Consider the following 13,413-nt stretch of genomic DNA (forward strand, 5'->3'; position numbering starts at 1 on the left):
TGAAAAAAAAGAATAGAATTGTGTTTTGATATCCTCATCAGAGGTATACAATATCCCAGATTTAGAAACTGAACTAATATAATTCCTTGCCCGGTCTGATCTAATTTTCCAGGCAAGAAGTTTCCCGGCGCCCTCCCCATACTCAAAATGGGCGATCTTGCTAGCTTCCCATCTTTGTGATAATCTGGAATTAAGGACAGACTCCAGGTCCCCCTTCAGGGTCCGTAGAGTCTCTTGTGCACCCTCTATGCTCTCTCGATTGCCCAGATCAATAACTGCTTGGGTTGCTTTGATTTTACTTTCGATATCCGCGATGTCTGCCTTGTACCTTTTTGACCTATAGGAGGAGATACTTGTTATATGCCCCCTCAAATAGGCCTTAAAAGCTTCCCATATAATAGTGGCTGAAGCAGTTAGGGCATTTCTAGCTAAAAATAATTTAGTTTCCGACTGGAGGCCCACTAATACCTCTTCCTGCATAAGTAGAGTGCGGTCCATTGACCATGTCCTCTCCACTGGGGGCGCCGGTTTATTGATGACTAGGCTGATCGCAGAATGGTCAGAGAGGTGAGACGGAAGATAGAAAATATCCTCTACCCAGCTTTTTATTGATTGACTCACTAAAATAAAGTCAATCCTAGACTTATGCCCGTATTTGTAGTTGCAAAAAGAGTACTCTCTTTTAGTCCCTGCTTTTATCCTCCATATATCTAAGAAACCCAATTGTTTCATAAAGTCGGTAAGGCATGTTCTAGTTTTGTGAGATGTAAGTGGCCTGTACTGGGAGGTCTTGTCTAACAGGGGGTTCAAGATCAGGTTAAAATCACCTGCCAAAATAACCGGGCTAGAAAACGCTATTAAAGCAGACGCCATGCCATTGAAGGAAAGAGGGTCGTCCTGATTTGGACCATAGTAGCCAGCAATTGTTAATCTTACATCCTTTACTTCACACTCTGCTATGGCCCATCTCCCCCCTGAATCCACGACTTTAGAAAGGAGTGTTGCTTGGGCCGATTTTTTAACCAGTATAGCTACACCCCTGGTATTATTATTATTATTAAAGAAGCTTGTAAAGCGCATGGTGACGCCATCTCGGCGTGTCCCCGCGCTGTGGAGAAAAGTCAGAGCCAAGAAGAGTAGTTTAGGAGGAAAACAGATAGGTTTTTAAAAGTTTCCTAAATGAGGGCTCTGAATCCGCTTGCCTGATATTTATGGGAAGAAAGTTCCATTCTTTGGCAGCCATAACGCGAAAGGAACATCCGCCCATTCTGGCTTTCTTGATGCGGGGAATTTTAAGCAGTCCAGTTCCTCCCGAGCGGAGAATTCTAGTAGGCTCGTATGGAATAGCCAGATCTGTCAAATAAGAGGGAGCTTTGTGAGAGATAATCCTATAGCAGGTTAGAAGCGCTTTAAATAGGACTCTCTTTTTTATTGGTAGCCAGTGCAGAGTGGCTAGGGCTGGCATAGAGGCTGACCTTTTCGGAAGTCTAAGGACTAGGCGTGCTGCTGTATTTTGGAGTACTTGAAGCCTCCTAAAATTTTTTTGCGAGGTTCCAAGCAAGAGCACATTGCCGTAGTCTATCCTCGAGGTCACCAAAGCATGGGTCATAATGCGCCTGGCTTCCAGGGGGAGAAGATCTAGGGTGCGGTTCAGGGTCTTCATTATCCCAAAGCATTTCCCAACCACTTTATGTACGTGGTTGTCATAAGAAAGTCTGGGATCAACCCAGATACCCAGATTCTTAGCTGTTTTGCAGGGAGTAGGCAGCGGTCCCAGGCATGAAGGCCACCACTCCTTGGTCCAGCTCGCCTCCCTTCCCCCAATTACCAGCACCTCCGTTTTTGAACCATTAAGCTTAAGGCAATGCTGGGTCATCCAGCCTGCCAGAGCCTGCATGCAGGTTTTAAAGTTGTTAGCATCAGTGGAGGGTGCTTGAGACAGGGAGAGCAGGAGTTGGGTATCGTCGGCATATGAAACTAATTCAATGCCGTACGATTCTACCACTTCCGCCAGCGGGGCCATATACAGATTGAACAGGGTGGGGCTCAGGGCAGAGCCCTGAGGTACCCCCTGTTCTAATGTTATACTATTAGAGCGATGTATGCCTCTCTGAACCTGGAAGCATCGGTTGGTGAGAAAGGCTTTCAGCCAGCCCAGCGCTTCCTGGGTGACCCCGGCTTTGTTCAGACACTGCAGCAAGATGGAATGTGCCACAGTGTCGAATGCGGCACTAAGGTCAAGCATAATCAAGGCCATAGTCTGGCCCGCGTCCGCACCTGCACGTAATGTTTCGGTCGCTCTCAGAAGGGCGGTTTCTGTGGAAAAACCTGCCCTGAACCCAGATTGAGAGCTGTGGAAGGCCTTATTCGACTCTAGATGGGCCATGAGTTGGCTGTTAGCTATTTTTTCGGCCACCTTCGCCAGATACGGTAGCAGCGAGATAGGCCGTAAGTTTTCAAGGGTATCCTGCCTTAAGTTGGGTTTCTTCTTTATAGGAAGCACAATAGCTTGCTTCCACTCCATGGGGAGGAGGGCCGTAGAAAAGGAGAGTTGGAGAATATATCTAAAATGTTGTTCCAGGACTTTAAGGCTAGCTGCTAGGATCTTAGGAGGCGCAGGATCACGAGGGGACCCTGACTTAATGCTTGTACAGATGTTAATTAAGGTTTTAGTGCAAGGAACGGTAAAGCGATCGAGGCATGCCATACCCTGCGTGATCTCCAGATTCTCGGAGAACGCAGAGCCCGAGGGCAGATCCTTTGAAAAATTAGCATAGATGTTAGTAATTTTGCTAGCAAAGTATCTCGCAATATCGTTACATGCTTCAACAGAGTCATTCTGGGTATTACTCTCACTGGATACTACCGAAATCTCCTTAAAGATTTTAAAGAGCTCCTTTGAGGAGTTCTCAGCCTCTCCAATGCGGGTCTTATAATAGCGTGCTTTAGAGGAACGAATGAGTTTGTAATATCCGGCTTGCACTATTTTATATTGAGATTTGGCTTTGGGGCAGAAGTTAATGCGCCATTCTCGTTCCAGTTTCTTACAGGCGGATTTTGCCACCTGAAGTTCCGAAGTAAACCACGGGGAAGGTTTTCTGGTTTGCCCGTTGATTAGAGAACTGCGGATAGGAGCAGTCTTATCTAGGGCAGTTATAACATGGTTCTTCAGGCATGAATAGGCAGCCTCACAATCTGACCCTCCAGGAGGTTCAGCCGCAGCAAGAATGTCGATGAAAGTATCTATGTTGAAATTTTTCCACCTACGACATTGATAACGCTGCGTGCTATCGCTCCTAGTTTCAGGCTCGGACAGCCAAATACGTAAGGGAATGACAAAATGGTCCGACCAAGGCACGGGTATTGGAGGAAGCGTTTCTACTCCATTCCAATTACCAAATATGGGATCGATCAGATGACCTAGTTTGTGAGTAGGCTCTTGGTTCTTAAGAGTGAGCTGCAAGGAGAGTAGTTCATCTTTTAAATAGGAGGCGTCCTTATCTTGGACATCATCAAAATGAATGTTCATGTCGCCCAGTACCAGGAGTTTGGATTTCCTCAGGGCGAGATGTGCTGTCGCCTCTACTAGACTAGCTGTAAAGTCAAATAGTCTACCTGGGGGTCGATATATAAGAATACCTGAAAGGGAATTTTGAGGTCCCAGTGAAATACTAAAAGATGCAGCTTCGCAGTGGTCAATAGTTAGGGGGAGTAGGGAGCACTCCAGTGGGGCCTTAACAGCAATAGCTATTCCACCACCCCTACCTTCCTGCCTGTCGAGCCTGGCGAGAGAGTATCCTGGAGGCAACGCCTCTATGATGTCTGGGTCAGAAAATTCGCCAAGCCAGGTTTCAGTTAGCAGCAGTATATCCAATGCCTCATCCTCAAGTAGGTTGTAGATCTGATTGCAGTGCTTACTGAGAGATCTACAGTTAAGCAGTGCGGCTTTTATCAGTTTTTTTGGGGGGACTATTGTGGAGCCCATTTCAGGAGTAAAAGGGCACATGGAGCAGTTATGTAGTGATAAAGCCTGCATAGAGTGTAAGCAAGGTAAAGGTGTAGTAGGGCGGAGATTCAACAAAGTTTGTTGATCATACTGTATGTGGAGGCCAGGGTGTTTGGCCCCGCGCCCCGTCCGGCCGCGGACGGGCGCAGACGGGCTTGACTTTGGCTCGACTTCGGCGCGCTTCCGGCGCGCCCGCTGCACGCGTCCGCTGCGCGGTCGCTGACCCACACACATTTATAGGCAGTAGGGGCAACTAGAGCGCTAACCTGGCCGCTCGAGCCGGAAGTGCTGGCTCCTCCTCACCCTCCGCATCAATCGCCCATAATGGACGCGGCGGACCGGGGCGGGAGTTAACAGTGAGGTGAGTATCAGGAAACAGGTTTTACAAATAAAACACACAGTGCTTTTAAAATGTAGCGACTTGTACAATATTAAAATATCACGCTGTGAAGCAGCGTTAGCCTTTGAACTCACAGCTCCAAAATGACACAGCGCGAGCGGATAGAGCCTGCCACTGCCACCGGCAAGACTCTTCTCCACAGCGCGACTGCGAGAGACAGAGAGTTATATACACTTCCCTAAAATGCTACTAGAGCGCTAACCTGGCCGCTCGAGCCGGAAGTGCTGGCTCCTCCTCACCCTCCGCATCAATCGCCCATAATGGACGCGGCGGACCGGGGCGGGAGTTAACAGTGAGGTGAGTATCAGGAAACAGGTTTTACAAATAAAACACACAGTGCTTTTAAAATGTAGCGACTTGTACAATATTAAAATATCACGCTGTGAAGCAGCGTTAGCCTTTGAACTCACAGCTCCAAAATGACACAGCGCGAGCGGATAGAGCCTGCCACTGCCACCGGCAAGACTCTTCTCCACAGCGCGACTGCGAGAGACAGAGAGTTATATACACTTCCCTAAAATGCTACTAGAGCGCTAACCTGGCCGCTCGAGCCGGAAGTGCTGGCTCCTCCTCACCCTCCGCATCAATCGCCCATAATGGACGCGGCGGACCGGGGCGGGAGTTAACAGTGAGGTGAGTATCAGGAAACAGGTTTTACAAATAAAACACACAGTGCTTTTAAAATGTAGCGACTTGTACAATATTAAAATATCACGCTGTGAAGCAGCGTTAGCCTTTGAACTCACAGCTCCAAAATGACACAGCGCGAGCGGATAGAGCCTGCCACTGCCACCGGCAAGACTCTTCTCCACAGCGCGACTGCGAGAGACAGAGAGTTATATACACTTCCCTAAAATGCTACTAGAGCGCTAACCTGGCCGCTCGAGCCGGAAGTGCTGGCTCCTCCTCACCCTCCGCATCAATCGCCCATAATGGACGCGGCGGACCGGGGCGGGAGTTAACAGTGAGGTGAGTATCAGGAAACAGGTTTTACAAATAAAACACACAGTGCTTTTAAAATGTAGCGACTTGTACAATATTAAAATATCACGCTGTGAAGCAGCGTTAGCCTTTGAACTCACAGCTCCAAAATGACACAGCGCGAGCGGATAGAGCCTGCCACTGCCACCGGTATTAACAGATTGAGTGGTACAAACTACAAAATCCAACCAACCCAACCTCTTAACTAAAGTAGATAGTTCTGACTCAGTTAAATGCGTCTCCTGCAGTATAATGACCCGCGCACTACTATCCCGTAAATATTGGAAAATCCGATGCCTCCTTGAATTAGTGCGCAGGCCATTAACATTCCAGGAGAGAATGCCTAAGCTATTCATGATTCTGAGTCATCCTCAAAAAAACCCTCTTGGCTACAAATCCCACACACACTTATCATGCTTCTAACTCCCATAAAAAGGACAAAATGGACTATAATAGGGAAAATGAGGACTATTTTTTTCTTTTTTCCCAATGCAACACCCACCCTTTTCACCCCCCCGTGCCCTCGTCCCAACCCTGCCACCCCTACCACCCCTAGAAACCCACCCGTGGAAACCCTTGCCCCAGGAATCTGGACCTAGTCCAGAGTTCAGCACCTTAGATGCATAATGCGAAGCACTCAGCAGTAATTAAATTCATGCCTATACTATTCTTTTATTATCCCATTCTCTCATCCCGCGAGCCAAGCAATTGAAGGAATAACTTTTTTTTTTTTTTTTTTTTTTTTTTTTTCCCTTTTCTTTTTGCATTATTTTCCCCTGAGTTGTTGAAGAAGCCCATCCGCTGCCTCCACAGATCTAAGATTGTACATTTTGTTATTGTACATTACTCTCAAGGCAGCGGGAAACTTCAGCTGGGCCACAGCACCCAGCTTGCGGAAGTCTTGTCTGGTTTCTTTCAAGCCCTACCTGACCAATACACAAAATCCTGTCTGGGGTGGTGCACGCACCTCCCCTGGCAGGAAACCCTTTGTCCACACCTCCCAAGCTGGAAGGACTCCCAGCAGCAGGAGGGCAGACTTGTGTCTGTGGTGGCAGCATCCATTTTGTGGAGCTGAGGCTATGTCTGATTTTACCCGGGTTTCAGGTACTGTACATGTCGTGTCCCTCTAGAAGGGTGGAATGCTAACCCCGTCGCCAGAATTGGCGAGGGGTTAGTATTCCAATTCGTATGACACCTTACTCGACATGTTTTGATAAAGCCAAACCAAAGATAGCATTTAACCGCGAGGTACATAATGCACTTAAGAGTATATGGTATGACGATATCTGGAAACAGTAGAAGGAAGTTGTTCGACCACTGCAGACAGGCTCAGCTCATGCCAGAGCACCATCTCACATGGAACCAAGCACTCTGCCTTCAGGATTGTTAAGGCCTGCCATAGGAGTGACTTATAGGTTACCATGTGTCCCATTTAAGGTTAGGCATAGGTATACTACACCTAAGTAAGAGGTGGTTACACCAACTTACCCCAGCTGAGTGATCAGCCAGTTGTGTCAAATTGTTAGGCCAAGCCTGGGGTGGCATAATACATGCTTCAGCCCCTGGCAGGCCTTGGGTACACCAATGCCCTGGGTACCTAGTGTCCACTGGTACAGGGGCTGACAGGGTGATCCAACCAATTGGGTATGTACCTAGGGTACATGGAGTCCATTTTAAAGAGAGAACAGCCAGGCTGAGATCCTGAATAGCAGGATCTCAGGCCAACTAAGTCGAAAAACCAGCTAGACACTAGGCAAAAATTTGGGGGTAACCATAGTCAGATATCCACCTTCCTACACTAGGAGAGGACCCCGGTGAAATCCAATCCCCAACTGAAGATGCCACACCAGTGGGTCCATCACTATGATGAACAACAGGGGCGAGAGCTGACATCCCTGTCTGGTGCCGCGTGACAGTGAGAATTTATTAGAGAATACTCCATTTATTTTTAACTGTGCAACAGGATTAGTATAAAGAAGATGAACCAAGGAGCGCATATTTTGCGGGAAGTCAAGTTTACAAAGAGCTGCCTGAAGGAATTCCCACTCTAGGGAGTCAAACGCCTTCTCGGCATCTAGCAATATTTCCGCGGCTGGGAGAGTAGGATTTATCTGATTAATGATCATGAATAATGTGCGCAGATTCACCAATGTTGAGCGGTTTGGCACGAATCCAAATTTAAGGGGGGATATAATCTGGCTGATTATGAGTGGCAAGAACCTTTGCCAAAATCTTGTAATTTTGATTTAGAAGTGAAACTTATAGGTCTTGTAAAACAAGCCAATGAGGCCATCTGTCCCAGGGGCATGAGAACCATCCAGGCTATCTATTGCCTCTATAATTTCGTTAGAACCAATAGGCGAGGCCAAAAACTGCTGCTGTCCCCTCTCAACCCATACCATCGCTATTTCGTTCAAATAGTCGGATAGATTGGCGCCAGTCATAGGGGAACAGGTGTTGTCTAATCGTGTATAATAGGACAAAAACGTCGAGGGGAAGTCCGCGCCGCGTGTAACACAGGCACCGTCCAGGGGCTGGTGATGTACGTGCCATGCTGCTGGGGAGTAAGAAGCCGGGGCAGCGAGCGTCCCGGGCAAGCATGCTTCCCGGCCTCTCACCCTCCCCGTACACATGAGTGGGCACATATTTCCCTAGATAAGCAGTCTCACAAAATGGAAGTTCCTGAAAATCGATCAACAGCTTCGCACGCTGATGCAACAGGGAGGGGGCCACCCCAGCTAGCACCTGGGCATACAAATCCTGCAATTCCCACTCAGTGGAGTCAAGATCTCAGCAAATACTCCGCAAGACGCCAGCCTGCTTGGCTATACAGACGCCCCTGATATAGACTTTAAAAGCCTCCCATATGGTGGCACAACGTGAGACCGATATGGAAATACTCTACGATTGCATCTTTCACCTAACTTACAAAAACCCTGTCTAAAAGCGCCTCTGCAGGGAAGCGCAAGGATCTAGCAGGACATGCAATGTATGGTACAGTTAATGCCAACAGTACAGGTGAGTGATCAGACAGGGTGCGGGGCAAATTATCTACGTCTTGTAGCGGGATTAACAAATATGGGGTTGTGTACCATCTAGCTATACGGGACCAAGTACCATTTGGCGCCGAGAAGAACGAGAACCCCCTGTCAGCTGGGTGTAAGTGCCTCCATCCATCCGCCACTACGTGTGCGCTCAATAGAGACCTGAGTTCCGCTGTGGAGGAGGGTTTTGTGCTGGGGGTCGCACCGGAAGTGTCGACGTCCGGTTGTAGCAAAAGATTAAAATCCCCCGAGTATGATAGAGTCAAACGGTACGTTATAGATGTGTTTGGAGATCCCGGCAAAGAATCCCTGGGCATCCACATTTGGGGCATAGACATTGATAATAAGAATTCGCTTTGTGCCCAAGCTCCCTGCCACCAGCAAATATCGTCCCTCAGGATCCCCTATCACCTTCTGCGCTGTAAAAGGGAGTGCTTTATGGATCAGTACACATACTCCACGAGAGTAGGTGGTATAGCTAGCAAACAATCTGTTGCTACCCCAACTAGCAGCAAAACGGTTATCCGATTTGAGGGTATAGTGGGTCTCCTGCAGTAGGGCAATCTGAGTTTTGTGCCTAGCTAAATAGGCCAATACTGGCCGCCCCTTGCGGGGATTTGATAAACCTCTCACATTCCATGTCATGCATCGGAGCTCAAGCCCCCCTCCTCGCCCTCCCGAAGCCCTTACAGTAATTGCATTGGTATGTGGTCCAGTATGTTCCGATGCATCGCGCCGTGTAATACGTGTACGAACAAAGTTGTGTCCTGCAACATCTTAACTAAATTAACCTTTAACAACTGCATCCGGTGAATCCCAATACATGTCAAATAAAGAAAGGAAGCAAAACGTCAGATTACAACAAATAGGAGATCTCGGGGGGGGGGGGGGGCGGCAACACCCCGATCAGGCCACTGAAGAGAATGACAACCTGGGTGCAACTGCATTCGAAAAGAATTGGGAGGATCATTAGTACACCATCCATCAGGGAAAAGAGAGAGGAGACAAAAGAGAAAAGAGCGCTTGTCGCCGTGTCCTTAACAGTGTTCATGGATCGGTGTCTGGTACGATCATGTCTGGCACATTAGTCCATTTTCCTGGCAAATATATAGCATGAAGCAGCAGGTGGGCATTTCCCAGGGGAGGACCCTCTGTCCAGGGCCGGACTGGCCATAGCGGGCACCGAGCGTTTCCCCGGTAGGCCGCTAGGGGGGGGCCGGTTTTAGGCCGCTGGGAGGCCGTTTTTTTTTGTTACCGGGGGTCGGCAATCGCGGCCCCCGGTAACAAAATCGGCCGAAACCGGCCCTCGCAAACTGCTCTGCTGCTCTCCCCCTCACCCCAGAGGGGGGGCGGCTGAGCAGTTTGCCAGGGCCGGTTTCTGTTCCCAGTCCGGCCCTGCCTCTGTCCTACTAATGACGTTTCCAAAATTCACATCCTGCACCACTGGTTTAAAATATGGGTAAAGGGACAGCAACGTCCCCAGAAATTGTAGACTTCCCATCTCCCTGGCCCGGCACTACGCCACGTCCCGATCGCGATAGTTAAGCACACGTGCTATGATAATGCGTGAGGGGGTCCCTGGGGCTGGTCTGGGGAGCAAAGATCTGTGAGCTCGTTCCACAGTAAATGGAGGGGAGAAGCAATCTGGGCCAATGACTTCAAGTCCTGCTGAAGTTAACTATACTGTGGCGAATAGGGAGCTTTTGGCCATAAAATATGCATGTATTTGCTGGGTTCTCAGTACACGGTAACCATACTTACTAACCATTGCAATCTACCGTTTGTAAGACCTGCTAGGGCCTTGTCTGTATGTAAGTTAAGATGAACACCGTCTCTTCCGATTATGATTTTGTTGTCACTTTCCAGCCTGGAAGAAAGAATGGGAAATCAGACGCCCTCCCATGCTATGGGGATGAGCCATATGAACGAATGCATGATCCTCCACTTATAATTGCTGCTGATAAAGTGTTGGGGATTGTAACAACTCTTGACTTTTTGACTCTCATTTGACAAGAGCAAAACACAAGGGAAGATAAAGAAGTAGCAGAGCAACATGATAGTGAAGAAAGAAATTAGCTACACTATCAAAGGAGGTTTATATTTATCTACTCATAGTCTTTAGAAACAGGCCCTGTATTGGAGATATTCTGGTAAATTTGCTGGTCACCAGGTGAAAAAAGAACCCAGATTTGTTACATAGATATGTTTGGTGGCCCATCATGATAAAGATTCACAAAGGTTTGTGGCAACATGTGCCATATGTGCTCAGGGTAAAAGCGCACATGTGGCTCCTTGGGGCGACTTAGGCCTATTCCTGTTCCCTATCGTCCTTCACATACAGTGTCCTTAGATTTAATTCTTGAATTACCACATAACCAGAAGGCTTTAATACAGTAGTGGTAATTGTCAATCACTTGACTAAAATGGCACATTTTACATTCTTGAAAGGCCTGCCTTCAGCTAAAAAACTGGCAGGGGATTTTGCACAAGCTATAATTCGTTTACATGGGGTACTTACATACTTATTTCTAAACGTTGTTCACAGTTTACCTATCATTTTTGGAGAACTATGTGTGAGCTTATGGGCATTGGAGTAAAACTCTCATCTAGTCATCACCCACAAACACATAGCCAAACTGAGAGAGTGAATCAGTGTTTAAAGCAGTAAATTAGATGACAACCCCTACAAGACAGTTCCAACTGGGGGAACTCTTCATTGACTTCAGAATTTGCATATAAATAATTCTGTAATTGAATCTTTGGATTTATCCCCTTTTTTCTGTACCTATGGTTTCCATCCAAAAATGATGGACAGCCAAACACAAACACCCCTAACTGTACCTGACATGATTTCCACAATCATATAGCTAAAATACAGTAGGTTGCACAGGAGAATTTACAACAAGCAAAGGAAATATTTAAAAAGTATGCTGATGAACACAAAACTCAAACAAAAGTATATTCAGTTGGTGATCAGGTGTGGTTATCCACAAACATTTTGTGTCTCAAACGATGAAATAAATTCCAGTCAAAATTTGTGGGGACATTCAATTTGTGTAAAATAATTATTCCTGTAGACCTTACGCTGGAATTACCTGCCACCTAACCTGTTCACCCAGTTTTTCATGTGTATTTGATTAAAACTGTAACAGATGGCACATATTTAAATGCTATACCACCCCCTGTGGGGGTTGGGGATAAACTAGAGTATGAGGTTAAACCAATTTTAGATTCTAAAAGCATAAGAGGGTGCATTTTCTACCTCATTGATTAGAAAGGTTATGGTTCAGGAAGTAGATCCTAGGAGCCTGCGGATTATGTGCATGCACCCCGGCCGGTTAGAAGATTTATTTGCAATATTCAGCCAAGCCCAAGCTGGAAAGAAGAGTTTTGGGAGGGGTGTACTGTCACTTTAGAAGAAGCGTATCTCTACTTCAGGCGGGCAGTACAGCCGGCAACCTGGAGGTAAGGAGAGGGGCCAAGGCAGGGGATGCGGTCTAGTCTTTATGCACTCCCCTGCATCAGTCTACCTCCAGGAAGCTGCAGAGTTATTTTTGAGAGACATTGATGGAATGAAGTAATTCTGGTCCTGTGCCACTACCTTAGAGGTCCCTCCTTGCAAACACTTAGGTATTTGCTGGCAACAATGGGAGTTTAGGAGCATTAGAATATTTGGTATTCGCATTCAGTATCCTGTATTACTTCCTTCCTTAAGAATCACTCTGCATTTAGTGGGTTCCTTCCACTAGATACAAGTGGGATAGGTAAGAGATACACACTACCAGGCATTAAGCTATTCTGAGTTAGTCATGCATTAGAGGTGAAGGCCCTAAACTTCTGTTATCCGTATTTGTTTTTTAGACACGTAACAAGCCTTGAGCCCTGAAGGAATCTTAAGAATCATGGATTTATGCAGTTACCTTGAAGGGACCATTTAACGTAATCTTTGTGTTTTCTCCACTTCCCCTTTCCCCTGGGGGCTGTTGTCACTTGGAGGTTTTCTCCCAGTTCCCCGGTGGTTATAAGGTTCTAGATGACATAGGGAATCATCTTCTGGAAGTTATGTCTCGCTCTCAGAAGATTGCGGAGTCAGCTACTGCATTGGTTGTGGTTAGAAGTTACAGTTAGAGCTGAGTATTCATATTATGGAAGCAAAAGCCTGGGACTATGTCTAGGTAGATCATATAAATTACGCAAATTAACCAAGGTAACAATGTTAGTAAATTTACATGCAGATTAAATAGAGGAGAAACGTAGTTTGTAAAAAACCTCAGTGAACAAAAGCTGTGATTTAGTGAAAAACCAGAGGAGGAGAAAAGGCTGAGTTAAAAGGGGAAGATGTTTGAAATGCAAACATGTATTCAAGACTTAGGGGCTCATTACGATGACGGACGGAAGCCCATCCGTGCGGGTGGTGGTGGCGGAAAACGTTCATTTTCCCGCTCCAGGTGCGGTCATTGCGACCACCAACTTACAATGGTCCAACAGAGGCCATTTTCCATCCGCCGCTGTCTGTCAGGCTCCGCACATATTTTGCGTACGCAAGTGTGGTGGATGGAGCCAATAGAGCAGGACCGGCGTGCGGAAACACGTTCCGTCCGCCAACCAGATTACGATGTTGCAAACAGCCCTTCCCAATGCTGCGTAAAAACCACCATGGATCCTGGGCTACAAGCCTTCCCGCTGCTCTACCTGCTGCACCTCCGGCAGATAAGACGCCACCGCGCTCAACAGCAGAGGTACAAACCAAAAATCTCAACGCATGCAACCTCTGAACAACTACAACTCCCAGCAAGCGTGCCGGCACCACGATGAAGGTGGCAACCTGCCAAATGCAAAGTGCGAGGCCTAACCAATCCCCATGAGTGACCCTCGGTGCCCCTGGAGGCAACTGGGGCCAATGACGAGCCCCGCAGCGGCAGAGCGCGCACACCACAATGTCAAAAACTGTACGCCGCCGAAGGCTCACATTGCTGATGGCT

Source organism: Triturus cristatus, chromosome 3_2 (assembly GCF_964204655.1).
Source record: "Triturus cristatus chromosome 3_2, aTriCri1.1, whole genome shotgun sequence".
NCBI lineage: Eukaryota > Metazoa > Chordata > Amphibia > Caudata > Salamandridae > Triturus > Triturus cristatus.